This window comes from Ornithorhynchus anatinus, chromosome 3 (genome assembly GCF_004115215.2).
Source record: "Ornithorhynchus anatinus isolate Pmale09 chromosome 3, mOrnAna1.pri.v4, whole genome shotgun sequence".
Lineage (NCBI taxonomy): Eukaryota > Metazoa > Chordata > Mammalia > Monotremata > Ornithorhynchidae > Ornithorhynchus > Ornithorhynchus anatinus.
In genome coordinates this window covers 70,594,292-70,621,700 of record NC_041730.1, presented here as the reverse complement: position 1 = coordinate 70,621,700, position 27,409 = coordinate 70,594,292, and the positions used below count along the sequence as shown (strand labels likewise).

General features: G+C 42.6%; 1 non-coding gene across 1 annotated transcript; it reads right to left on the bottom strand.

The window, feature by feature from the left end:
• Positions 1-6,087: 6,087 nt before the first annotated feature.
• Positions 6,088-6,224, bottom strand: LOC114810498. The gene has a single exon (XR_003758197.1). It is a non-coding gene; the product is annotated as a small nucleolar RNA SNORA7 (small nucleolar RNA).
• Positions 6,225-27,409: the final 21,185 nt, after the last annotated feature.

Here is a 27,409-nt window from a genome sequence, read left to right as displayed (position 1 = left end):
CTTGGGCAGTGGCTAGTGAGTGAAAGGCCATCTGCTACAAGTTAAAACTCACCTGGGATGGGCAGCAGTGGCATGGAAGAGAGTCAAAGGCAGACACTCGAGTTTACTGTGTGGAAGGCAGCAATGGTAATCCACTTCCATATTTTTACCAAGAAAACTCTATGGATACACTACCAGAATGATTGCAGATGGAGAGTGGGATCTTCTGGGAAAGATATGTTCGTGGTGTCACTATGGGTCGGAAACTACTTGACGGCATAGGCAAGACAAGAACAGTCTTGACTACGGGAGAGAGAGAGTCAAGCAGAGGCATATCCATTCCATTCCTAGCTTGGGCAGTGGCTAGTGAGTGGAAGGCAATCTGCTACAAGTCACAACTCACCTGTGCTAGGCATCACCGGCCTGGGAGACAGTCGAGGGTGGAGACTCAAGTTTACTGTGTGGAAGGAGGCAGTGGTAAACCACTTCCATATTTTGACCAAGAAAACTCTACGGACACACTACCAGAATGATTGCAGAGGAAGGTGGGGCGTTCTGGGAGAGATGTGTCCTTGGCTTCGCTATGGGTTGGCGATAACTCGGCAGCATAAGACAGGACAATAGAGTTAATGAATCTGCAGCTAATCATATTGGACCCAAGACAATCTAGAAAAGTAGAATAAAAATGAGTTGGGCTCAGGCAGACAGGAAATTTCTTGCTTGGAGACTGTATCGTCATGTATGTCTTAAGGCCCAGAAACTAGTCTGGTGGAAAGGTGTTACCTGAGGCGAGGAAGAAGAGAGGAGTCTGTGCTCGTTCCATGGTGGAGAGGTAAAAATCACGTCTTTTAGAATTCAAAGCTGATTAAGTTTCTGCTTGATCAATTCTGACTGAAAAGTAGGCTTGCCCCTTCCTTTCTAACCCAGCTGGACCCATTCCTGCAGATATCCCAGGCCCTTCAAAGGGATGAGGGGGAGGAAACTAGTATGAGGGAGGGGATTCTGTGCCCCTTCCTTCACCACTGCTTCCTCCCATCCCAACCCAGTCTCTCAATTTTGCTGCTGGTTTGGTCGGGCAATAGCAGGGGGACCTGGGGTGGTGATCTATGTAGAAGCAGCAGTGAGATCCACTGATGGGGCAGTGGGAGAGAGGGAGCAGTAGAGGGATGAGGTTTTTTTGGGAGTGGGGTTTAAGGGAGGGTGAGCTGGCAGAAAACTGAGGTGGTGAAGGGTGGGGCTCGAGGTTTTATGGAATTCAACTGGAAAGAGTTCAAAGAAGAAAGAGTAGGTTTCTCACAAAGAAGAAAATCAATCCTGGGGATGGTAATGCTCTTCTTCCCCAGCCATGCTGTCAGCCCAGTTGAGCTCTAGGAGCTGCCCCAAAGCCACTGAGGGAAGTGGCATAGCCTAGGGTAAAGAGCACATGCCTGGGAGTCAGAGGACCTAGCTTCTCCACTTGCCGATCTTGGGAAAGTCACTTCACTTCTCTCTGCCTCGGTACCTTATCTGTAAAATGGGAATTAAATCCTCCTCCCTCTGACTTAGACTATGAGCACACGTGGCACAAGGACTGTGTCCAACTTGCTTGTCTTGTATCTACCCCAGTGATATCTACCCCAGTGACTAACTAGACCATGCCCTGGCACATAGTAAGCACTTATATAGTAAGCACTTCCCTCCCCACCCCATCCTCTGCTCCTCCCCCTCTCCCCTCCCCCTTCCCTCAGCACTGTGCTCATTTGTATATATTATTTATTACCCTATTTATTTTGTTAATGAGGTGTACATCCCCTTGATTCTATATATTGTGATAATGTTGCTTTATTTTTGTTTTGTTCCATTTTGCTCTGCCGTCTGCCTCCCCCGATTAGACTGTGAGCCTGTTGTTGGGAAGGGATTTTCTCTATCTGTTGCTGAATTGTACATTCCAAGTGCTTAGTACAGTGCTCTGCACATAGTAAGCGTTCAATAAATACTATTGAATGAATGAATGAATGAAAGAAGTACCACAAAAAACAAACAATCAAAAAACCCAAAAGAGTGGCAGCAGATTGGGAGCAGCAAGGCAAAGATCAGAAAAAGATTTGAAAATATAGGTTTTCAACCTGGTAGGTGTGTCTCACTGTCGGGTAGCTTGTTATGCAGCCTAATCCAATATGTCAGGGGATAAATGACTCACCTGGGGATTGCCCAAGCAATGAATCATATGGAATGATTAAGCACTTACAATATGTATAGCATCGTACTAAGCACTGAGGAGAGTACATGACTATGAATAAGAGACGAGGATTCTGACCATGAACTGTAAGCTTGCTGTGGGCTGGGAACGTGACTACCAACTCTGTTATAGTGTACTCTCCCAAGTGCTTAGTACAGTGCTCTGCACCTGCAAGTGCTCAATAAATACAATAAATTGATTAATAATAATAATTTTGGTATTTGTTAAGCACTTAGTATGTGCCGGCACTGTACTAAGCACTGGAGTAGATACGAGCTAATCAGGTTGGACACAGTCCCTGTCCCACATGGGCTCACAGTCTTAATCCCCATTTTACAGATGTGGTAACTGAGGCCCAGAGAAGTACTCTACATAAGGTCACCCAGCAGACAAGATGCGGTGCTCGGTTTAGACCCAGGTCCTTCTGACTCACAAGCCTGTAGATTAAATTCTACAAGAAATGACACAAAAAAAGAGCTAAAATAATCAGTTCAAAGGGTCCAGGGGAAAGACCACTGCTCTGGGAATCGGGACACCTGAATCTGGTGGCAGATTGACCTGCTGGGACTAATCTTTCACCGGTGGAAGCTTCCGACCTAAGAATCACGTAGGACACTGTGACAGGCGGACAGGCCCAGATGGAGTTTTAGAAAATGTGAACCGCAAAGACGATTGCAGCTCTCAAGGCAACTAATCTGCCTGGTAGTTCAATACATTATTCCACAGCATGGGCACCGTGCTGTGCTCACGCAGGTCATAATTGGGTCCTACACTCCCTTCTAGACCATAAGCCTGTTGTGGATGGGGAATGTGGCTTTTTATTGTTATAGTGTACTCTCCCAAGCATTTAGTACAGTGCTCTGTGCACAGAAAGCGCTCAATAAATTGGATTAAATGAATGAATGACTTCACATGTGCTTTGCAGGTGTAACCCTGACCCCCTGTTCACTCATTTTCACTCTGTACCTCAGAAGGGATGGGACTGAAAGGAACAAGAGAATGTGAGTGGTAATAATAACAATTATGATTATAATAATACTAACTGTGGTATTTGTAAGCACTTACTATGTACCAAGCATTGTACTAGGTGCTGGGGTAGATACAAGATCATCTGGTCCCATAAGGAGATCACAGTCTAAAGTAGGAGACAGAACAGGTGTGACAGCCCATTTTACAGATGAGGGAAATGAGGCACAAAGAAGTGAAGTGACTAGCCCAAGGTCACACAGCAGAGAAGTGGTAGAGCTGGGGTTAGAATCCACATCCTTTGACTTCCAGGCCCAGGAAACCCATTAGCACTATAATCAATTCTACCCTACCTGTTCTTGGACCTGAACTCTTAAGACCAAAACATAAGTTGTTCTTGATTGCCAATATCAATCAATCAATCAATTGCCTTTATTTAGCCCTTACTCTGTGCAGAGCACAATACCAAGGGTCTGGGCAAGTACAATATAAGAGTTTCCAGCCCACAAGGAGCTTACAATTTAGAGATGGGCATTAAGATAAATTGCAGATATATATATATGTATTCTGTAAAACTGAAAATGTGACTGTAAGATCACTTAGACTGTAAAATACTTGAGGGCCGGGATCAGATCTGCCAATGTTATTGTATCACACTCTTCCAAATGTTTTATTCAGTTCTTTTCACACAGTAAGCTCTCAATAAATACCACTGATTGATTTAGTGTTTGATAAAGTGAAAGGTCCTTGAGAGCAGGGATCATATTTATCCACTGCATCTTGCTCTCTGAAGTGTTTAGTGCCCTGCTCTGCACAAAGTAAGTGCTCAGTAAATACCATTGATTGATTAAATGATTACAGAGAAGAGATGACTTCAAGTTGCTTGCTGATCCAGGCAGGGGAATCTGTGGACAAAATACTTCAGTTTACCTATGCCTCCAAGTGCAGGCGGCTTCTTTCCTGCCTCTACTTTGGTCAGGTGTCTCAGGAGAGGAAGGAAAGGGGGTTGGCCTTCTTTCCTGCCCATAGAAAATTTGGGTACAAACCAGATTTTTCTCTCAGAAATCCTCTTCCAAGTAGCACACCTACCCTAAGCAGATACGACTATTGAGTTTTCTAACCTTCTCCTTCACTCTGAATCCCTACAAAATATCTTTGGAAATGGCTGCAGTCCTGTGATGAAAAACCCAAAGAAATATTAGGCATCTTTAAAAAAAATCACACCCTAGAATTTATAGTAAATATAAACTTATATTACTTCTCTGAAAATGTACTAATGGCTGTGGATAAAATTTGGACTTGGCCTGTATGGTGACTAAATCCTTGCCAAATGAAGCTCTTCAGGTATTTTCCATCTCTCTTGTTCAAATTGTAAGATACTTGGGGGCAAAGAATGTGGAGTTTTGGACCTTTGGTTCTCTTGCAAGTCCTCTAGACTGTAAGCTCCTTGTCGGGAGAAAATGTGTCTACCAACCCTGCTATATTGTACTCTCCCGAGAGTTTACTGCAATGCTCTGCACATGGTAATCACTCAATAAATACCGTTGATTGACAGATTGATTCCAACTGCTTAACACAGTTCCAGCACTCATTAGGCATTTTATAAATACTGTTGATTGATTGATTCTTTGGATGATTAATAAATAAGATTCACCTCACAGTGAGATATGCTTGTGCTTAAATGATACTACAGATCTGTAGATTTTCAAGGTTGTATTTCTTTCAGAAAAGGTTCTTACATAAGTAGGCATACTTCAATTATGGGTGAGGAACTGTGCAAAGTCTTCAATGACAATATTTTCTAACAGCCTTGAGAAGAATACTTTTAACATGGATGTCATAATGCCAGTTGTTAAGGTTTAGAAACTCGCAGCTTTGAAAGTCAGGTTGCCTCTGAATGCCTAGAAAAAACCTTATTGAAACTGTAAAGATGATTTTTTCCCCCTTTTAGGATTCTGTAATATATATAAAAAAACCAATCCGGTAACAATGGCAAGAAGGGTGTTTCCTGAAAATTGTTACTTGGTTTGGAATTTGGCCAGAATTCAGAAGCCAGCAAAACAACCTTTATGCTTTTGAGAATTGCTTAGGGAATGTCAATAACAACGAATGATTAATGGCACTCATTAAGGGTCATATTGAATATTAAAGGTTGAATATCTTTCCTGGTCCTTAACCACTCACACTAAGCTCCCAAGGGCACATGGGAAGTCACCACCTGGAAGGAAACGGGAGTTCTGAAAGACGTCTCAGAGCAGAGCACCTGGGAACAGTATGTGCCTGCAGTGATTAGTTTGACAAGGGCTCTAGTCATTCTGACATATCCCCACTTTCTCTCTCTCTCTCTCTCTCTCTCTCACACACACACACACATTCAACTGCCTCACCCTCTTACTTTAATTTCTCTGTTCTTTCAGATGTTTCTCACTCTTCTTAATCCCACAAGAAGGAAAAGAAACAGAGAGGAAAAAGAAAATGGGAAACATTGAAAAAAAATTTAGGGTTAATGACCACTGACAAGTTTCTGATAAGGTGTCACAGAAATGGGATTTCATCAGGTGTGATAAAAGTCATGCACTATTTCAATTGTTTTGGAACTCTCTTGTTTCTGGCCTCTTATTCCCACTGAAATGATTGTTGCCCCAACCCAATTTTTGGTTAACGTAGGGGTTTGCAGAATGTAACTGCCATCTTGTTGTTGTTGTCTTATGCTGTCAAGTCATTTCCAACCCATAGTGACTCCATGGACACATCTCTCCCAGAACACCCCACCTCCATCTGCAATAGTTCTGGTAGTATATCCATAGAATTTTCTGGGTAAAAATATGGAAGTGGTTTACCGTTACCTCTTTCCGTGCACTAAACCTGAATTTCTGCTCTGGACTCTCCCCCATGCCGCTGCTGCCCAGCACAGGTGAGTTTTGATTTGTAGCAGATTACTTTCCACTCGCTAGCCACTGGCCAAGCTAGGACTGGAATGGGTAGGCCTCTGCTTGGCTCTCCCTCCCCTAGTCGAGACTGTAGACAATTGGAAACTCTCCAGGTGCAATCCTGAGAGGTAAATTGCCATCTTACAGGAGCAATATCTAGATTTAATTTCTTTGGTCTGATGAAGCTCAATTACATATCAGCGTGGGAATGGCTGAGGAGAATTTGGTGAGACAGTCAAGAGTTTTGCAAAGTTTTTCAAGTTGGTCAGTGAGCTTGGTCTATTGACCATCGCACTTTGTCACATGAGCCATTGTTCATTCAGTACCTTAGTTTTCTCTTCCAATATAGGAGAATTCTTAGATTGAAAGGCATTATGTTGTCTTTATCCTAGCATTTAGTATAGTGTTTTGCACAGCATTTTATAAATGATAATAATAACAATTATAATAATAGTCAGTTCTCCTATTAACAGTATTCTCACTATGCTTTTTTGATAGTTGGTAGGGAATTAGGGGGACGTTTTTCTGATAATGCATGACAGTAGGTTACAGTGCCATGTGGTGGAGGGGGAAATAATTGTGGGCAAATACATAGTGTTGTTCAAAGTAAGGATATTATAATGCAACTTTTCCAGAATGCCAAGGTAATTGCATAGGATAACTACCTGTAATATTGATGCCTCCTATGTCAAAGATTGTTGTGTGAATTCATAAAAACTGAACAGAAACAGATTTCAGAGTTCATAGTTGTATGCTGTATATCTGCTCCTTGGTGAGGTATTTTAAAAATCAGCCACTTTCAGCATTATTAGGCAGGTGTAGTGTGATCAAAATAATGGATAGTCTAGACATATGCCCCAAATTCTATGGATGGAAATAAAGTATCTAATTTGGTGGTGACTGTTCTCTTCTAAAATGAAATTTACAGTGCAAGCATGCTAGTAATTAGAAATATTATTTCACAGGGAAAAAAACCCTTTTTTTTTCCATAGTTGTCCTCTAGCCCAGAGCATTCTCCCCTCCCACTTGCTCTACTTTTGGAGGGTACATCTACAGATGGTCATGGGGAGGAAGTTTCTGAATGATGACATATAAAGTGCTGGCTAGCCGACTCTCCCTCCTCCTTCTAATTGCTTCTGTAGTATACGCTTAATTCTGAAAACCCATTTCCACCACTGTGTAGGAGTGCTTTGAGATTGCTAGAGAAAGGAACGATGTGAAAGGAGGTATTACTAGACTTTAATTCCTCACAATCTATGTTTCATGTTTGAAGAACCGAGAACTCTATATTTGCTTTGTATTCTTGCCCGCTGAATGACTGCTTTAGTGTTGGGAAAATAATTTACAGAGTGTGGAATACTTCCAAAACTTCCTGGGAAAGGAGGCAGTATCTTTTATATGGTCTCAAAGCCACAATTACCCCACAAGTGCTTAAAAGTGTTCAACGACAATTACAATAACAATAATATATCTCCTTAGATCCAGCATTTCAGTTGAAAAGACTCAACTTTCTCTGGTTTCTTACCCAGTTTAAACATAGTGCTTCCTTGCATAACATGCAAACGAGGACACAATAAAGCCCTAAAATGTGGTAAGGGAGACAGCATTGGAATAAGCAGACTAAAAGATATTGAACCAAATTGCAAAGCATGAACTGAAATACATCTGGTGAACACACATGCTGCTTCTACTTGCTAGAAACCATTATGAATCTTTCGAGGTGATCGAAAATCGCCAGAGTATATATTTTGAAAATGAAATAATTCTAGTGGAGGCTGTGGACAAAAGACGTGCAAAGCCTTATTAGAAAAATAAATCTGTTTTGAGTTAGAGAAGTGAAAAAATCCAAACATTATGGGAGTGGAAGTGTTGCAAAACGCAATACATTCATGTTTATTCAATAACCACACACATGTTCCATTAAGAAATGTAGACAAATGTGCCGTAAATATTGGCTCTCCTGGTAAAATGCAATAGTTTATGGATAGAGAATATTGAATCCATTTCAAAACAATTGGACCAAAAAAATAAACTTGGGGGGATTTAGTCAGTTCAAAAAATGAGACGTCTGGGTCCATTAACAACAGTGAAAACATATAAAATCATCTGGGCATATATCTCTCATATTTGTAATGATCTGTTTCGCTACGTGCAGAAAATGAATGTGTGTGTGTGTGTGTGTGTGTGTGTGTGTGAGAGAGAGAGAGAGAGAGTGTTTGTGTGTGCGTACGGTTTCTTAGTATTTTAAAGAAACACTTTTAGTCATGGTCCTGACTAAATCTTTTCATGTGGTGGAAGGCATGCTTGGAGTTGGGGATGAATTCTTTTCCTTCCACCAGTGTTGAAGAAGAACAACATGGCCCGGTGTATAGAGTTTGGACATGGAAGTCAGAAGTACTTGGGTTCTAATCCCAGCTCCACCAGTTGTCGGCTGTGTGACTCTGGGCAAGTTACTTAATAATAATGTTGGTATTTGTTAAGCGCTTACCATGTGCAGAGCACTGTTCTAAGCTCTGGGGTAACTATAGGGTAATCAGGTTGTCCCACTTAAGGCTCACAGTCTTAATCCCCATCTGACAGATGAGGTAACTGAGGCACAGAGAAGTTAAGTGACTTGCCCACAGTCACCCAGCTGCCAAGTGGCAGAGCTGGGATTCGAACCCATGACCTCTGACTCCCAAGCCCGGGCTCTTTCCACTTAACTTCTCTGTACCTCAGTTACCTCACCTGCAAAATGGGGATTAAGACTGCATCCTGTTGGGACATGGACTGTGTCCAACCTGATTGGCTTGTATCTACCACAGCACTTAGTACAGTGCCTGGCATGTAGTAAGCACTTAATACCATAAAATAGTAATACTATTACTATTACTGCTATTAATAATAGTAATTGTGATATTTGTTAAGCACTTAATATGTGCCAAGCATGATACTAAGTGCTATACAAGATCATCAGGTCTACATGGAATTCAAAGCCAAGGAGGAGGGAAAAGGAGCATGGAATCCCCACTTTGCAGTTGTGGGAACTGAGGCACAGAGAATTCAAGTGACTTGCCCACGGTCACAGAGTAGGTATGTGGTGGAGCCCAGGCCCTCTCTGACTACCAGGCCCAGGCTCTTTCCAGTAGGCCACCCTGCTTCCCTACAAAGAGAAAATGCACAAAGAGAAACCTTGAATTAAGTGGATGAAGCCACAGGGAGGGAGTTCTTGATCCTATGTCTGCTCCCAGTGCTGCAATTTGTATCACGGACACAAACTTCAGAATCTCATTTAATCTCTTGTTGCTCCTTAGGGATGATTTCCAGATACAGCCTCCACTATTTTTCAAAGGACTCTTAGATTCCCACTGGCTCTATAGGATAGCGAATAAAATGGTCAATGGGTCCTGAATTTTTATGTAAAATGGATATATCGCTGTCTGCCTCAGAGTCCCAAGATCATAAACCGATCATAAAGTCTGAGAAAATGGTCATAAAATGATGCTTGGATCATCCTTTTGAAAGTCACTGATAGATTCCTAATATTGCTGCTATTGTTTATTCAATGCTGTCGTTAATTCGTGCAGCGAGGGACACTTGAAATGTTGAGTTCTACCCTGCTATAAACTACTGAAGGCTGAGTCTGGGAAAGATTTTAAATTTCAATCCTGATGTTTCTGGCACCAAAAGACAAGTACATTGGAAAAGGATCAGGCCTGAAATACTCAAATGAGACTTTAATTTTTCCACTGTTCTACTCTCTTAGTGTGACTTGCATCTTTACCAATAATATTGGTAAATCAATCTTTAGTATTAGCATATGATATTTCGATTTTTTACTGTAATTCTTATATGTAAAATGGCCCTCTAATGACTAAACAACAGTTAACACCATCTTGCTACTAAGGAAAATGAGTGACATCAATTGATCAATCAATCAATGCTATTTATTGAGTGCTTCCTATGTATAGAGCACTATACTATGCACTTGGGAGAGTACAATACAATAGAATTGGAAGACACTATACCTACCCACAAGAAGCTTACATTCTAGAGGGAGAGACAGATGATAAAAACAGTAAGAGATAGGGGGAAAGGCAGGATATAAGGATATGTGCTTAAGTGTTATGGGACTGAGGGTGGGGTAGATATCAAGGGTTTAAAGGGAATTTATTCAAGGTTAAATAGAACTTGACTCTTCTAAGTCAATGCTCTATCCTAACCGTGGGGATCCAGGATAGAAAGATGGGCCTCACAGCCATAAGATCTATTTGCATATGTAGGACTATTTGGATATAGTAGTGACGATATTTATTAAGAAGTAATAAGCACTTACAGTGTGCAAAGCACTGGGTTCAATACTGAGAAAGTATACAGAGGTGGGGATTAGGCACGGTCCCTGGCTCTCAAGGGGCTTACAATCTGAGAAGGATAGGTTTCCTATGGAATGCGACCACAATAGACAAGATATCACTTTTAGTGTTCTGTCTCTGAAAGTGGCAACAAAGGAGGTGTGAAAGAACAACAGTTGCTCTCCTTGACACCCATTCTTATGGTTAGGGATGCATTATATAAACATTCTTAAATTTCCCTCCGATAACCCATCCTGGGCATGTCACTCACGTATTTATTTAAATCTCAAATATTTCAGCATCCACAACTTTCTCTCTCTACGTCTCTGATTCTTCCTCCAATAATTCACTGTGGATGTGGATTATTACAGTCCTCTAGACTGTAAGCTCAATGAGGGCAATGAACATGTCTACCAACTCTGCTATATTGTACTCTCCCAAATGTCTAATACAGTGCTCTGGGCAGTGTAAGCGCTCAATAAATTCAACTGATTGCTCACAGTAATCACTCAATAAATACTTGAGTCCCACATGGGACAACCTGATAACCTTGTATGTCTCCCAGTGCTTAGAACAATGCTTGGCACATAGTAAGCACTTAAATACCATCATCATTATTAAAAACTACTGCTTGACCGTTTGATTCACGTTCTCATGCTGCGTGACACTTCAGACAGCCCCTTGAGTATGCCCCTTCAAAGAACTTAGGTTTCCGATCACTCCAAATCCGTAGTGCCTATGCGCATCTTGATTCTATTTATTGCTATTGTTCTTGTCTGTCTCCCACGATTAGACTGTAAGCCCATCGAAGGGCAGGGACTGTCTCTATCTGTTACCGATTTGTACATTCCCAGCGCTTAGTACAGTGCTCTGCACATAGTAAGCGCTCAATAAATACTATCGAATGAATGAATAAATACAACTGACTGATTGAATGATGTCTTCTTCATGATTTAATTAATATTACTTGAACTTACTGATATGTACAACATCCTATGCACAGTGTCCCTAGCCGATCATGAGTTTCTGTTTGACGTGGAGGGTCACTGGAAGCCAGGAGAGATTTTGTGAGAAGGGAGTGGTATGTATGTAGCAACACTTCAAGAAGATGATCCATGCAGTGGTGTGAAGTATAGATTGGAGGGAGGAGACGTTAAAGATAAGGAAGCCAGCATGGAGTCTGATATAGGAGTCCAGCCATAATTCATTCAGTGGTATTAATTGAGCACTTACTGTGTGCAGAACGTTGTACTAAGTGCTTATAATATGACCAGAGTTTATACCAGGGTGATAGCAGTTTAACTGGAGAGGATGGGGCTGATCCAGGAAACATTGGGTAGGAAGAACTGGCAGAATTTGGCTGAGATTAAATGTCAGTCAGCCAATCGTATGCATTGAGCGCTTACTGTGTGCAGAGCACTGTACTAAACACTTGAGAAAATACAATATAACAATATAACAGACACACTCCCTTCCTACAACGAGCTTAGAGTCTAGAGGGAGAGACAGACATTAATACAAGTAAATTAATAATTAACAGATATGTACATAAGTGTTGAGGGGCTGTGAGGGGGATGAATAAAGGGGACGTTAGAGCAATGTAGAAGAGAGTTGAAGAAAAGGAAAAGAAGGCTTAATCAGGGAAGGTTTCTTGAAGGAGATGTGTCTTCAATAAGACTTTGAAGCTGGGGAGTGTAATTGGCTGTTGGATATAAGGAGGGAGGGCATTCCAGGCCAGAGGCAGGATGTGGGCTAGAGGTTGGAGGCAAGGTAGACGAGATGGAGATACAGTGAGAAGGTTAGCATTAAAAGAGTGAAATGTGTGGGCTGGGTTGTAGTAGGAGAGTAGTGAGGTGAAGTAGGAGGGGGCAAGGTGATTGAGTGCTTGATTGAATGTGATTGAATGTGACAGTGAGCAATTGAGGATGACATTGAGATTGGGGACGACATTGAGACTGTGGGCTTCTGGGGAGGGAGGAGGGTGATGGTATCGACTGAGTCGGAACAGTTAGGAGGAGTAGTGGTTTTAGAGGAGAAAAAGAGTCATTCCGTTTTAGAAATGTTGACTTAGAGGTGCCAATGGGGCATCTTAGTCGAGACATCTCAGAGGCAAGAGGAGAGGTGGGATTGCAGATCCTATGACAGGTCAGGGCTGGAGAGATAGTTCTGGAAGTTGCCTGCACGAAAATGGGAACTGAAAGTATAATAATAATGTTGGTATTTGTTAAGTGCTCACTATGTGTAGAGCACTGTTCTAAGCTCTGGGGTAGGTATAGGGTAATCAGGTTGTCCCACATGAGGCTCCCAGTCTTCAACCCCATTTTACAGATGAGGGAACTGAGGCCCAGAGAAGTGAAGTGACTTGCCCACAGTCACATAGCTGACAAGTGGCAGAGCTGGGATTCGAACCCATGACCTCTGACTCCCAAGCCCGGGCTCTTTCCACTCAACCACACTGCTTCTCTAAATATAATAATAATAATAATAATTATGGCATTTGTTAAGCGCTTACTATGTGCAGAGCACTGTTCTAAGATACAGGGTAATCAGATTGTCCCACATGGGGCTCACATGTTTTTAATCCCCATTTTTACAGATGAGGTAACTGAGGCATAGAGAAGTTAAGTGACTTGCCCCAGGTCACACAGCAGACAAGTGCCAGAGCCAGGATTAGAACCCACAACCTCTGACTTCCAAGCCCGTGCTCTTTCCACTGAGCCACGCTGCTTCTCTGATTAGATAGCTCTCTGAGACAGTTTTTTAGTGTAGCATGAGTAAGGGATGTACAGTAAGAAGATGAGTAGCAAAAGGGGAGCCAGATAACACAACTGAAAAGAAGTGGTCAGAAAGGTAAGAGTATTACCAGGTTAGAATGGCATCAGTAAAACCAAGGCCTGATAGGATGGCAAGGAGGGAACAGGTCTACAGTGTCAAAAACAGCAGAGAGGTGAGTGAGAATGAGAGCCAAATATAGTCCTTTGGACCTGGCTATAAGGAGGTTTTGGAGAGCACAGTCTTGGTGGAGTGACAGCCTGAATTCAGTGGATCTTGAAGAGAATTGGCAGAGAGGAAATGAAGGCAGCAGGTGTGTAAGGCCTATTTTAGGAGTTAGCAGAGAAATGGGAGCAGAGAGATGGAGCAGTAGCTGGAGGGGACTGAGGGATTGAGAAAGAGTTTTTTTTAGTACCAGGAGAGACTTGACTGCATTTGAAGGCAGAGAGGAAGGAGCCGCGGGAGAGCGGCCGGTTGAAAAATAGCAGTGATGAAGTTAAGGAGAGTAGGGACAAGTAATTTTTAGAAGGTGAGAGTGGATAGGGTCAGAAGCATAGGCAGAGGGAGCAGATATAGGGAACTGGCAGGAGACCTCCTCTTGAGAAACAGCTGGGAAGCAGGAGAAAGATGAGGAAGAGGCAGGAAAGCGTCGAGGAGATGATGGGGAGACTTTTCTTTTTTTAAGAGGATTTGTCAAACACTGTAAGCATTAAGCATTTTTGTCAGGCTCTCTACTAAGTGCTGGGGCAGATGCAAGATAATCAGATTGGACATAGTCCCTGTCCCACGTGAGGCTCACAGTCTTAATCTCCAATTTTCAGATGAGATACCTGAGGCATAGAAAAGTTAGGTGACTTGCTGAAGATTGCACAGCAGACTAGTGGTGGGGCTGAGATTAGAACCGAGGTCTTCTCAGTCCTTGGCCTGTGCTCTTTCCACTAGGCCACTTTGCTTCTCCACTGTTGCCTGGCTTTGGGAAGTTTGTGCCTGGTGGCTTTGATTTTGCCAACAAAATATTTGGCAAGGACATCACACTCTCTGAAGCAGCATGTCCTAATGAAAGGATCTGGGCCTGTGGAAGTCAGAGGGCCTGGGTTCTAATCCCTGCTCTGCCACTTGTCTGCTATGTGAACATAAGCAAGTCACTTAGCTTCTCTGGTATTTGGTTGCTTCATTTGTCAAATGGGGATTAAACTGTGAGTCTATGTCTCTTTCCAACCTGAATACCTTGTATTTATCCCAGTGATTAGTACAGCACAAAGTAAATGCTTAAAAAATACCATAAAAAAATCAGGGACCAGAGAAGGAAGTGGTGGGGAAATTATACCCTTCAGGAAAGACTTATAGGTTTGAAAAATTTGATGTGGGCTCAAGAGTCAACTAGGCAAGACAAGTAGAATTGTTGAGTAGTAAATGGGGTTGGTTTACAGTTATGGAAACCCAAGGAGTTATTATTGTTCTTGATATTATCATTTTGAAATCTATCTGAATGTGTAGACCCTTGCATATTCTTGGTTTCTACTTCACAAACCCGATGATAATAGTTCTGCCACCCCTCTCTCTCACAAATGGTAAATTGCAGAGCAACCTCTTTAAAATACCCAAAAAAAAAAAACCTACCGAAAAAAAGAGTTTAAATTTGCAGGAGTGAATTGCAGTTCTGTAGAATGTCGTGAATAGCTCAGGGCTTTCACATGGTGGCTAGAGACATCCCTTCCCCCATCAAAAAGCAGAAATTCAGCTTCTTTTCCCTTGCTGAATAACTCTCTTTTCATTTCCTCACTTCTGGCTGTGACATTTATGGCGACACCTCAATTCCCAGTTAGGAACACAGGCTATCTTTCCACAAAGCCAGTGCTGATCCCATCACATTTGATGACAAACAAGGCCCTCCTTGTGGATAGCCTCTCTAATCAACATGGAGTGTAATGAACTCCAACAGCGAGGGGGTACATCAGGTGATTATACCTATCTCTGAAATTGTATGGCAGGACTAGAGAGGAAAAAAATGCTTGGAGAGAGAGAAGGAAAAGAAGGAAACACTGCTTCCTGTTAAGGAGCAGCCATTTAAACTTTCAGCCTCTGCACCAAATACCCTCAAATTGAAAGCTTATGTAACTCAAAGTTACTTAATTCTTGAGAATATGCAATGCAATAGCAAGCATCAAATTTTACACCTTGGAAGTGATATTTATTGAGCACCTATTGGTGTGACACACAATACTACGCCCATGGAAAAGCACAAATAGAAGCAAAAAGACAGAGACTCGTGCTCTAGGAGATAAAGCTCATTCACTCCATTTTTCCTCTTTTGAGGTCATTTATGTAATCAAAATGAAGAAAAAAACAAATGAAAAGGGTAAGTCACTTTAACTTTGGGGATGTAATTTTCCCTCCTTGGAGAAATTGGAATTAGAGCAAATGTCTTGTCATTTGGGGAAGGAAGTTGAATTAGGCTCAGTTATTTTATTAGACAAGGGCCACATTGACCAAAGTACCCTGAAAGAGAAGCACCAGGAGCCACTAGATTATAAACTAACTATCGGAAGGGGACATTTCAAACAACTTTGTTTTATTGTACTCTCCCAAGCACTTAGTAGAAGCAGCATGGTGTAGTGGACAGAGCACGGGCCAAGGAGTCAGAAGGTCATGGGTTGTAATCTTGGCTCTGTCACGTCTGCTGTGTGACCTCAGGCAAGTCATTTAACTTCTCTGGGCCTCAGTTACCTCATCTGAAAATGAGGATCGAGACTGTGAGCCCCACTTGGGACAGGGACTGTGTCCAACCCGATTTGCTTGTATCCACCCCAGCGCTTAGTATAGTGCCTGGCACATAGTAAGTGCTTAACAAATACCACAGTTATTATGAGATCCAGCATGGCGTAGTGGATAGAACACGGCCCTGGAGCCAGAAGGTTGTAGGCTCTAATCCTGCTCAGCCTCTATCTGCTGTATGACCTTGACCTTGGGCAAGTCACTTAACTTCTCTGGGCCTCAGTTACCTCATCTGTAAAATGGGGATTAAGACTGTGAGCCTCACGTGGGACAACCCGATTACCCTGTATCTACCCCAGAGCTTAGAACAATGCTCTGCACCTAGTAAGTGCTTAACAAATACCAACAATTTTATTATTATTATTATTTTTAACTTCTCAGGGACTCAGTTACCTACCTCATCTGTAAAATGAGGATCGAGACTGTAAGCCCCACATGGGCCAGAGACTGTGTCCAACCTGATTTGCTTGTATTCACCTCAGCACTTAGTGCAGCGTCTGGCACATAGTAAACTCTTAACAAATACCATAATTATTATTAGTGGTAGTACAATGAAGCTGCATGGCACAGTGGAAAGAGCCCGGGCTTGAGAGTCAGAGGTCATGGGTTCCAATCCCAGCTCAGCCACTTCTCAGCTGTATGACTTTGGGCAAGTCACTTCACTTCTCTTTGTCTCAGTTACCTCATCTGTAAAATGGAGATTAAGACTGAGCCCCACGTGGGACAACCTGATCACCTTGTAGCTCCTCCCCCCAGCACTTAGAACAGTGCTTTGCACCTAGGAAGCGCTTAACAAATATCACCATTATTATTAATACCAGTTAATACTACATGATGATGATGATTATGATGATGATGGTGATTATCATGATGATGATGATGAGCTCCTCAGCAATCCACATCTTCAAAAGGCACAGAGGAGACAAAATCTACGCAAAAGCCAAATGCAAATTCTTCTTGAATCCTTTGAAGAGTTATTAAACTCTGATAAATATGTCTGCTGACAAATAGTTGAATTGTGATTTAATAAAAGACAATGCAGAAGGTGATTCAGATGGAAGTTACATACCTGGACTATCAATATACCTGAACAATTGATCAATCAATGATATTTATTGGTAGCTCACTGTGTGCAGAGCACTGTATTGACTAGACAACAAAACAAGATAGTCAGGCCTCTTTTGCCTTGATTAGCCTTTCTGTAAAGAGTGATTAAGAGATTAAGAGATAAACGCTCACCACATGACTCAGGCCAAATCTTAAGAGTAAAGCAACCCACTGCTGCCTGTTCCAGGGTCAAAAAGGGAAATGGCCCAGGGCACCTTATTACCCTATTTATTTTGTTAATGAGGTGTACATCTCTTTGATTCTATTTATCGTGATTAAGTTGTGTTGTTTTTGTGCGTCTGTCTCCCCCGATCAGACTGTAAACCCACCAATGGGCAAGGATTGTCTCTATCTGTTGCTGAAATGTACATTCCAAGCGCTTAGTACAGTGCTCTGCACATAATAAGCACTCAATAAATACTATTGAATGAATGAATGAACCTCTACAAGACAACTCTGAGAGCTTGGCTCTGCCCAGGGCAACCCCTTAATGTTATGAAATGGATTAAACCAACCCTGTTGCTTTCAGGGAAATGCAGTTTCCCCCTTTCCATCCCTGCAACTCCCATGCTACCTCCTACAGGATCTCAAACAAGGTGGCTCATAGTAATGTCAGAGGTCATGGGTTTGAATCCCAGCTCAGCCACTTGTCAGCTGTGTGACTTTGGGCAAGTCACTTAACTTCTCGGTGCCTCAGTTACCTCATCTGTAAAATGGGGATTAAGACTGTGAGCCCCACGTGGGACAACCTGATTCCCCTGTGTCTACCCCAGCGCTTAGAACAGTGCTCGGCACGTAGTAAGCGCTTAACAAATGCCAGCATTATTATTATTATTATTAATGTAACTTAGATTTTTTGCCAGACCATAGTAAATTGAGCATGAGGAATGAAGACGCTCACCAGAAAAAAAATCGGTGAACATCTTGAAGAAAACCAAGACACTTATTTGTTCAAATCTGGGCACTTACTTTCAGAAGAAGAAACTATTTCACCTGCAGTCTTTTCAGGGTCCAACTAGTTTTTTCAAAGAAACTCATAAAACTGTATGATAGGTTTGCATTTCAGTTTTTAAGATTTCCAGAAAAGGCTTTTAAGCAAAATTTCTTTGTCAACATAACTAATTACATATGCATTGTTGCTGGATACTCAAAATAAGAACATCATATATAATGTTTATGATTTATCATACAGAGGAAAATTACAAATTATTTTAATTGCATTTTTAATAACAAAAAGAACATAATCATTACTATTGCTTCCATGGGGGGTTACATATCAGCAATTTATCTGCTTACGATGCTATTATATCCACAGCATTAATTATTGGGGCCTAATTAGACAAAATTATAACACAAACCATAATGAAACCTGAATTCCTACAAAATCTAAACTATCTTTTTTATTATTTTGAATTCAATCTTACTTATCTACACTGGCAGGTTCCATGCTTCTTTACATGTTTTATCCAGATGTTGAAATTGCTTACTTTTGCTTACTTACAATTGAAGTACTTACAGTTAGACTCTTTGTTAACTAGGTTTTGGGATTTGGGAGGTTCTTTTTTGGAAAGTGTAGCCCTAATGTTCAAGGTAATCTAGCTCATGCGTGGGCAGGAGCAGGACATCATGACAAGAGAGGTTTTAGGTGAAAATACCAATGATATATTTTATTAGAGTGGTGATTGTAAGAAGGCAGAAGTTGGGGAGAATGGCTAAATATTTTAGAAAATGTCTCCAACCTAAGAAGGGGCAGGTGGCAAGAATGATAACTTTTCAAATGATATAATTAGTTCTTTTCTTTCTCCTATTCTAATACAGCCTCCCTCTCTCTGAGACCTCTGATTTCAATTGTCAACAATTAAACTCACCCCTAAAGGCAGAAAGTGGGCTGCTTTGTGACCTCTTTTTCAGTTGAGCTGGCAATATATTTGCACCTTTTCTCCTGGCACTGCTGAGTTTGCTCAACTTAATGAAACCCTATTCCTCTCCACCCCAAGCTATCCCTGACTTGAGAAGAAACTCCGGGACCAGCGCCCCTCTGCTCGTTAATGTAGATATTTGGAGGTATAGGAGCAGGCTGTTCATTCAATCACATTTATTGAGCACTTACTGTGTGCAGAGCACTGTACTAAGCACTTGGGAGAGTACAAAAGAACAATAAACCAACACATTCCCTGCCCATGATCTTACAGTCTAGAGAGGAGCTTAGCCTAGCCACTACCTTGATGTATTTATTGAGCTCCTCCCCACCAAGCTGTAGCATTTCACTAGCTGTATAGGCTGGTGAAGGGTCAGCTGAGTTTTCTGGGAGTGGAGCTATATTTCAGTTCTTAGTTTCCTCCCCATCAAGTTTTAGATCCATTTTTATTTCCAAGTGACAGTTTGAATTGGGAGTGAATCGACTACAATAACGAATTACATTTATGTCATTATTTTTCATAATGATCCTTTCTTCATGCGTATGCTTTTCCTACTATTTATGTGTCTGAGTTACCTGGCAAAAAGACAGTTATCTTAGTGGTGTGGATGTAGTTAAATATGGCTTGAGAACACTCTATTTTGGGGAGGAGGAATAGTGAACATGAAGAAAAATATCGTCAGGTGTCCGTGGGCCTTGGAAAATTATAGCAACTCTCCACTGAGAATGTGTCCATCAATGCTAGCGGTGTCTTCACTGCAGACCAATCACTGAGTGTCAGTCATACTGATTTTTCAAACAGTTCCCTCAGAGTGCCTGTGGAGCATTGAGCTAAGTGCTTCAGAGGGAACAATTCAACAGTGGTGGTAGTCACATTCTCTGCCCACAGTGAGCTTACAATCTAGAGGGGGAGACAGACATTAATAGAAATAAACAAATTACGGGCATGCTCATGATTGATGCTCCTTGTAGTCAGGGAACGTTTCTACTAACCCTGTTATATTTTCTCAAATAGTGCTCAATAAATACCATAGATAGATTGCTGTGGGGCTGAGGGTGGGATGACTATCAAGTCCTCAGAGGGTACAGATTCAAGAGTAAAGGACTAGGGCTGAATGATCTCCTGGAGCAGGCCTTGCATATTTTTGGAAAGTAAGACTTTCATTCATTCAATCGTATTTATTAAGAGCTTTCTATGTGTAGACCGCTGTACTAAGCACTTGGAAAGTACAATTCGGCAACAGATAGAGACAATCCCTGCCCAATGACGGGCTCACAGTCTAAAAGGGGGAGACAGACGGCAAAACAAAACAAGTAGTCAGGCATCAGTGCCATCTAAGTAGATAAATAGACATACACTTCATTAATAAAATAGAGTAATGAATAATATATACAAATATGCACAAGTGCTGTGGGATAGGGAAGGGGGTAGAGCACAGGGAGGGAGTAGGGGGAATAGGGAGGGGAGGAGGGGGCGGAGGGAAAGGTAGGGCTCAGTCTGGGAAGGCCTCCTGGAGGAGGTGAGCTCTCGGCAGAGCTTTGAAGGGGGAAGAGAGCTAGTTTGGTGGAGGTGAGGAGGGAGGGCATTCCAGGTCAGTGGTAGGATGTGGGCCAGGGGTTGACGGTGGGACAGGTGAGATGAGGCACAGTGAGGAGGTTAGTGGCAGAGAAGTGGAGTGTGAGGGTTGGGCTGTAGAAGAAGAGAAGGGAGGTGAGGTAGGAGGGAGCCAGGTGTTGGAGACCTTTGAAGCCAAGAGTGAGGAGTTTTTGCTTCATGAGAAAGTTGATAGGCAACCAGTGAAGGATTTTGAGGAGGGGAGTGACATGCCTGGAGAGTTTCTGTAGAAACATTCCACTGTACATGTATGCATAGGACCGGTGGATTTGGTTGCACAGTGCCAAGTTTGGTGATTTGTTATCATACACTGGAACTATGTGGAAGTTTTTTTAAAATTAATTATGGTATTTGTTAAGGGCTTACAGTGGGCCAGGCACTGGGGTAGATACCAGATAATCAGGTTGGGCACAGTCCATGTCCCACACAGGACTCACACTCATTTTACAGATGACTGAGGCTTAGATAAGTTATGTGACTTGCCCAAGGTCACACAGCAGACCAATGGAGGGGACAGGATTAGAACCCAAGTCTTCTAACTCTCAGGCCCATGATCTTTCCACACTAAGACTCGCTGGTTCCCATGGGAAGTTTCTCATGTGGGATGTTTCTGGCACTATGACCCAGAGGCCATTTTGCTGCATTACACCCTCAGCTGATGGATCCTGGACAGTGGATTGGGAATCGCGAGGATCAGGGCTGGAAGAGGGCAGTTGCGGCAGGGCCCACCAAACAGGACTATCCCCGGAGAAGGTGGGCTCCCCTTTTTGCAGGTTGTGGGACAGGAGGAAAGTTCATGGACGGTGGTACTGAGAGAGCAGAGAAGGGCCGCAGGGACAGCCAGGCAAGCAAGGTGTGGCTTGGGAGTATGGGATCAAACTGGTGGGGAACACAAGACCCACTTCCATAAATTGACTCCTGCTGTACACTCATTCTAAGTTGGGGACTCCGTTACCTCTTATATTTCAATCTCCTGTCCTGCCTGAGCCTTTATCTTTCCCCCAGGTCTTTTAAAATCCCTCCCTGGCAAAGCCTAGAAACCACTTCTTCTCCACCCTTTTCTATCCCTAGAGCCAGTGGTGATTTCTCTAACGTGGAAGTAGTAACAGTTTTCAAGACGGTGAGGACTTTATGTTATCATATCTTTAGATAAGAAACTCTCACTATGGGCCAAACCCTTTATCTTCCTGGGGCTAGCCGGCACTAAAGGGCTCCTGCCTGTTTGGAACTCAAGTCTTTCAGAGATATTCAAAAACTTGAATAGTTATGGGCTCCCACAGTGATTCCGACACACTGATAAGTCATCATTCACAGAATCCTTTTGGTCGGATTCTGGAAGAAAAATCAATTCATGTTCAATTCATGGTTAGTACAAAAACCAGGGGACTTTAGCTTCTTTAGTCAGTTCCACCACAGAGCAGCAGTGAATTCCGGCTTCCGAAGTTTGGTAATGTAGGGCTAGGACTCGTCTCCCCTTTCCCCATCCTGCCGGTCACTCCTCTTTCCCTCTCTGGGGTCCCAGCTGCAGAGGTTCCTGCTCTGAAAGCCCGGAGTTTATCTAGCCCTGGCAACAGGGCAATTAGTCATTAGACAGTGAGAATCAGTGTGGTCTAGTGGAAAAAACACAGTCCTGAGAGTCAGAAGGACCTGAGTTCTGATCCTGGTTCTGCCACGTGTCTGCTGTGTGACCTTGGGCAACTCACTTAACTTCTCTGTGCTTCAGTTACTTCATCTGTAAAATGGGGACTAAGACAGTGAGCCCCAAGTGGGCCATGAACTGTATCCAGCCTGATTAGCTTGTGTGTACCCCCAGTCCTTAGTATAGTGCCTGGCACATAGTAAGTTTTTAATCATTTAAAAAAAATAGTCAATCGATAAAAAAGTATTTATTGAGCTACTACTGTATGCAAAGCACTGCAGTAACCACATGGGAGAGCACCATGGAAGCTAAAGATATGATTCTGAACCTCAAGGAGCTAACAGTCAAATGGTGGAGGCAGGCAGGTAGGCAGGCTCTCATTATCTGCACTTTGGAGGAAAAGTAGAGATATGCCTACAGGTAAGTCTCTTAAGGACTGCCTTGCCCATTTTTTAACCAGTAAAAGCACTTTCCAGTCAACTTCAGCGCAACACCAACTGACTAAACCTGGCATTGGAAGCAAAGCCAGGCTAAGTGAATCAGGGCCCAAGGCTGCCTCATCTGTGTCCAGCTGGGCTTCTACAGTTACATGCTGTTGCGTTGACCAGAGAACCTACACCCAAGCCCAGAAGCAACCCCCTTAATACGGTCACTTGTTGGTAGAAAGGAACAATATTAGACAGTTGACACTACCCAGAGGACTTGTAATGGGAAAAGGAAGTTGTCAGCATGAAACTTGAGAAACTTTCTGGTCTGGTGGTGAATTACCAGTAAGCACAGAGACATCACCACTGCCATTAAACTTCTCTGTGGGTTTCCAGCAGCCCACTCTGATGCCCCAGGCCCTCATGTGTTGGACACTGAAACTGATAGAATCCTGGGAAATGGGATATGTTTGACATTGTACTGTACTGGGCATTATCATTTCCTGCAGAATTCTTCATCAGACTTGACAACTATTATGGTGTTTTGGAAAAGAGTCAATCGAGGTAAAAGCCCTGATGATTTTTTTTTTTTTTTGGTGGGGAAGGGGGGTCCAATTTGCAATCTCTTTGGATCGTCTTGGAGTATGAGCTCTGTGGACAAGCCCGGTGGCTAGTTCAAACCTTTAAGGAAGTCATGTGCCCTTCTTTAATGTGATCAAGTCATTATCATGTGGTCTATCAACTGTCATTGGCAGTGCATCTTAGAGAGCCTCAGAGGGGCTTTAATTGGCAAAATCTTTAGTAAATTTTACAAATTAGCCGTCCACCGCCCGATATTATGACAATGTCAGCACTGTCTAAATATTATCAGGGTCTGATCTTTCATCAATACAGCATTAATTAGCTCAGAATTTTATGCTTATCCTGCCTGGAAAAGTGATATATTTTCAGTGGATTGGCTTTGGGGAGGTTTGTTGATGGCTCACCTATAATAGGTGTCTTCAGAATTTATATCCATATAAATGAAAATCCAATTAGCCAGGCTGCTTATCTAGAATCAGAGCAGATATCAAGACATCCACAATTATCACTCTCATCATTAATTATTTGTTGAGCATCAACGGGAAACATGATATGCTACCTCTCATTTTAATTCAGAACTCTAGCCCATTACCTAAAGGAGCACAAAGAAGTCCATTTTGAGTTTCTTAAAGGAGAATATCATAGGGCAGGTGTTGTGATTAGAAGGAAATTAATGGATACAAAAATTGTTGGAGGATTTATGAAGTCTTAAGTTTGTCACTTAAGGCAAAGAAATAACCAGCCCTACCGGGTGCCTTCCTACCCCCTTCATTCTCCCCTCCAGCACTATCTGTTTGGAGGGGAGAATGGCATGGTGGTTGTAATCCTTGAAGAAAATAGATCTGTCATTTTGGGCGCCACTGATTGATGCACTGGAAGACTTGCTGTCTGTCCCCTATTGTCACTTCCTTCTCCCCATTCCTTCAGCAAAATATATAATTCACGTAACATAGCCTTTTCCTATGAGTAGCTGTTTTTTAAATGGCATTTGTTAAGCGCTTACCATCTGCCAGGCACTATACTAAGTGCTGGGGCAGACACAAGTTAATCAGGTTGGACACAGTCCTTGTCCCACAGGAGGCTCCCGGTCTTAATCCTCATTTTACATTTAAGGAAACTGAGGCACAGAGAAGTTAAATGACTTACCCAAGGTCACACAGCAGACAAGTGGAGATTAGAATCCAGGTCCTCTGAGTCCCAGACCCATGCTTCTTTGGCTAAGCCACAGTGATTCCCTCCAGGAGTAAATGTTGAGGTAGCCCTGCTTTTGTCCAGTGGATAGACCACTGCTCTAACACTCAGATGACCTGGCTTCTAGTCCTGGTTTTTGTGACTAATGTGGGCAAAGACACAAATATTTCACAATGGGATGCACCCCTGAGGACTTTTTTGTTGTACTCAGTGTCCCAGTGGGAATATGATTGGCAGGGTTGTGATGGAGAAACGACCAAATCTCTAATCAATTCCACAGAGCAGATTCTAGGTACTGAGGTTTTAGGACCAAGGCTTACTAGTCATATCTGACAGGAGGCTCCATTTCAAGTGCTGAGATTAGATAAATCATTGCAAAAGACTGGGGACATGAACTTGTGGTTCCCACTACTTGTAATTTGTTCTATTGTCTGTCTCCCCTTCCTAGACTGTAAACTCCTTTGGGGTGCAGGGCCTATTCATTCTATTTAGTCTCCCAAGTGCTTAGTACAGAGCTTTGTAGCATCAGCACTCAATAAATGTTGGTGACAAATTAACTGAGAATGGTATGAGTCTTAGAAATCACATAATATTATTTCTTAGAGCTTTCAAGATGGGCCTGTAAACTCTTCCTGTAAGCTCCATGTGGGCAGGGACCATACCTTCCGACTCTTTTGTATTGTACTTTCCCAAATGCTTAGTGCTCTGCCCACAGTAAGCTCTTAATAAATAATAATTGATGAACTGATTGATTTAAGGTTCTGATGTGCCCAACCTTGCAAATAGGTTCTTGGATTTCCTCCAGTGTGTGCCCTCCTCCAGCCCCTCAGGCAATGCCGTTCCAGTTCTGAGAGGCCTTTGCCCATCAGCTGTCCTCCCCTTGACCTGGGCCCCCTTCCAACAGGTGATGGTGATGCCCTGGGGCCAAGGGAGGAAGATGGTGGCCTTACTAGTCCTGTCAGGGCCCGGGTAGTCTGTGGCAGTGCTGCTGCTGGCATAAAGCTGGAAGCCAGTGAGTGCTACTATCAGATCAGAAAAGGCATAAGGAGTCCACTGGGAACTCCTTGTCCGGGCTGCGGAGACCTATGAGGGTGGTGAAGGTTCAGATCTAGCCGTGGGGTACTCTGGTGCAGCCAGACAAGGCTCTCAGCCACTACCATCTCCAGATACAGATGATTTCCTGTCCACACAGCGGGACTCTGTCTACTCGAATATTTGGGGGCCCTGCATGCTTCCTGTGTGACCCAGGGAAGTTGCTCCTCTGGTTCTGCCCCCTCTGCTTCTTCTGCTTCTGCCCACTGTCCCCAAAACAGCTGTCTGGGAAACGCTGACACGTGGCATTTGAACCTTTCCAAGGTGCCGACCACTCCATCCGATTGTATCATCGATTCCAGTCAGGGCTAGGCCAAGAGCCCCAGCAAATGACAATGGGGATTGAGGAGAATGATGGGGAAGGGAGGGGACTGCTACAAAAGCAGGTAGACATAGCTGGGTCAGGAGCAGCTGAGACTGGAAAGAGAGAGAGTTCACAGAACCAACTTGGACTTGAGGTAGGAGACAGCACTTACATCCTTTTTTACTCAATTGATTCCTCGAGTTGTAATTTATTTGAATGTCCATCCTAGATTATAAACTACTTGGGGACAGGGATCATGTCTACTATCTATATTGCACTTCCCATGTACTTAGTATGATGCTCTGCACCCAGTAAAGGCTCATTAAATGCCGCTGAGTGAATGATTGATTGATTTAGAAGGTCAAGCCCTCTACTATGCTTGGGGAAAAATGCAATGAAAATTAACTGGCATGCTCACATACCTTCACAATCTAAATAAGAGTCTACTCACACACACGTACACACATGTAGAAAAAGTTCAACTCAAAATCGGATGCAGCCTGAAATGAAAAAGGAACCTCAAAGACACTTCGTTCATTCATTCTTATTTATTGAGCATTTACTGTGTGCAGAGCAATGTACTGAGCACTTGGGAGAGTACAGCAGTAAATAGACACGTTCCCTGCCCACAGTGAGCTTATAGTCCAGAGGAGAATTAAAACAATCCAGTGCCCCTTTAGACTTCTCCATCTGCTCAACCCTGCCTGATGGTCACCAATGGTCTAAACCAGTGAGTGGTTCCTGGTCACCTTCCACTGTTGCCAGAGGTATCATCACTGCCATTCCCAGGGGATTCTGCTAGCGGGAAAGGGACGGTCTGCACCATTAAGAAAAAGAAATGTAAAGTTGGAATTTTCTTTTCAGACCTTCCTTGCTTTTGCCCCAAGTGTGTTAGGTTACAAGAGCTGCTGTCCTGCCTGAAATCCCTCATGGGATCCTAGTGGAAGGCTCATTTCATTTTCATGGAAAATAAATACTTGATTCTGAATAAGTTCTCGACTACAACAGACAGTGCCAAAAATCTATCAAGAAACATTTTATGGTATGAATTTCTGCCCCAAAGCATGAAATTCAACTCATTCTGAAGGAGATGATGCCAGATTGCTCCTGTTAAAATAGGCTTCTCCCTTTTCTTTTTTTTTCTTTTCTTTTCTTGTATAGGACTTTAGATAATTAGGCTTAGAATTTTTCCAACTTCAGTAACTAGAAAAAGGGTTACATCCAAGCTTTTTTACTACATAATAACAACACCTAATTCCCTTAAACCTGAAGGAAACATCTTAATATAACTGAACAGAGGACTGTGAAGAAGGTCTCTTTGGACTACTTTATTATTTCCCATGATTCCTGGAGCATTTTATGCCACTCACATCAGGATGAATGTCAAATTATTATTGATATTTATGAGCCCAATGATGAACTAAAAACTAAATGTGATATTACAATGAAAAGACATAATTTCTGAAAATAAAAAAAGAAAGCTTATGTTAGTCCGGTGTGTGTGAAATTTATTCCCCGGCTCCCCACTGGCCCCCCAACATTTTACCCCCCAAAGCTAATTATTA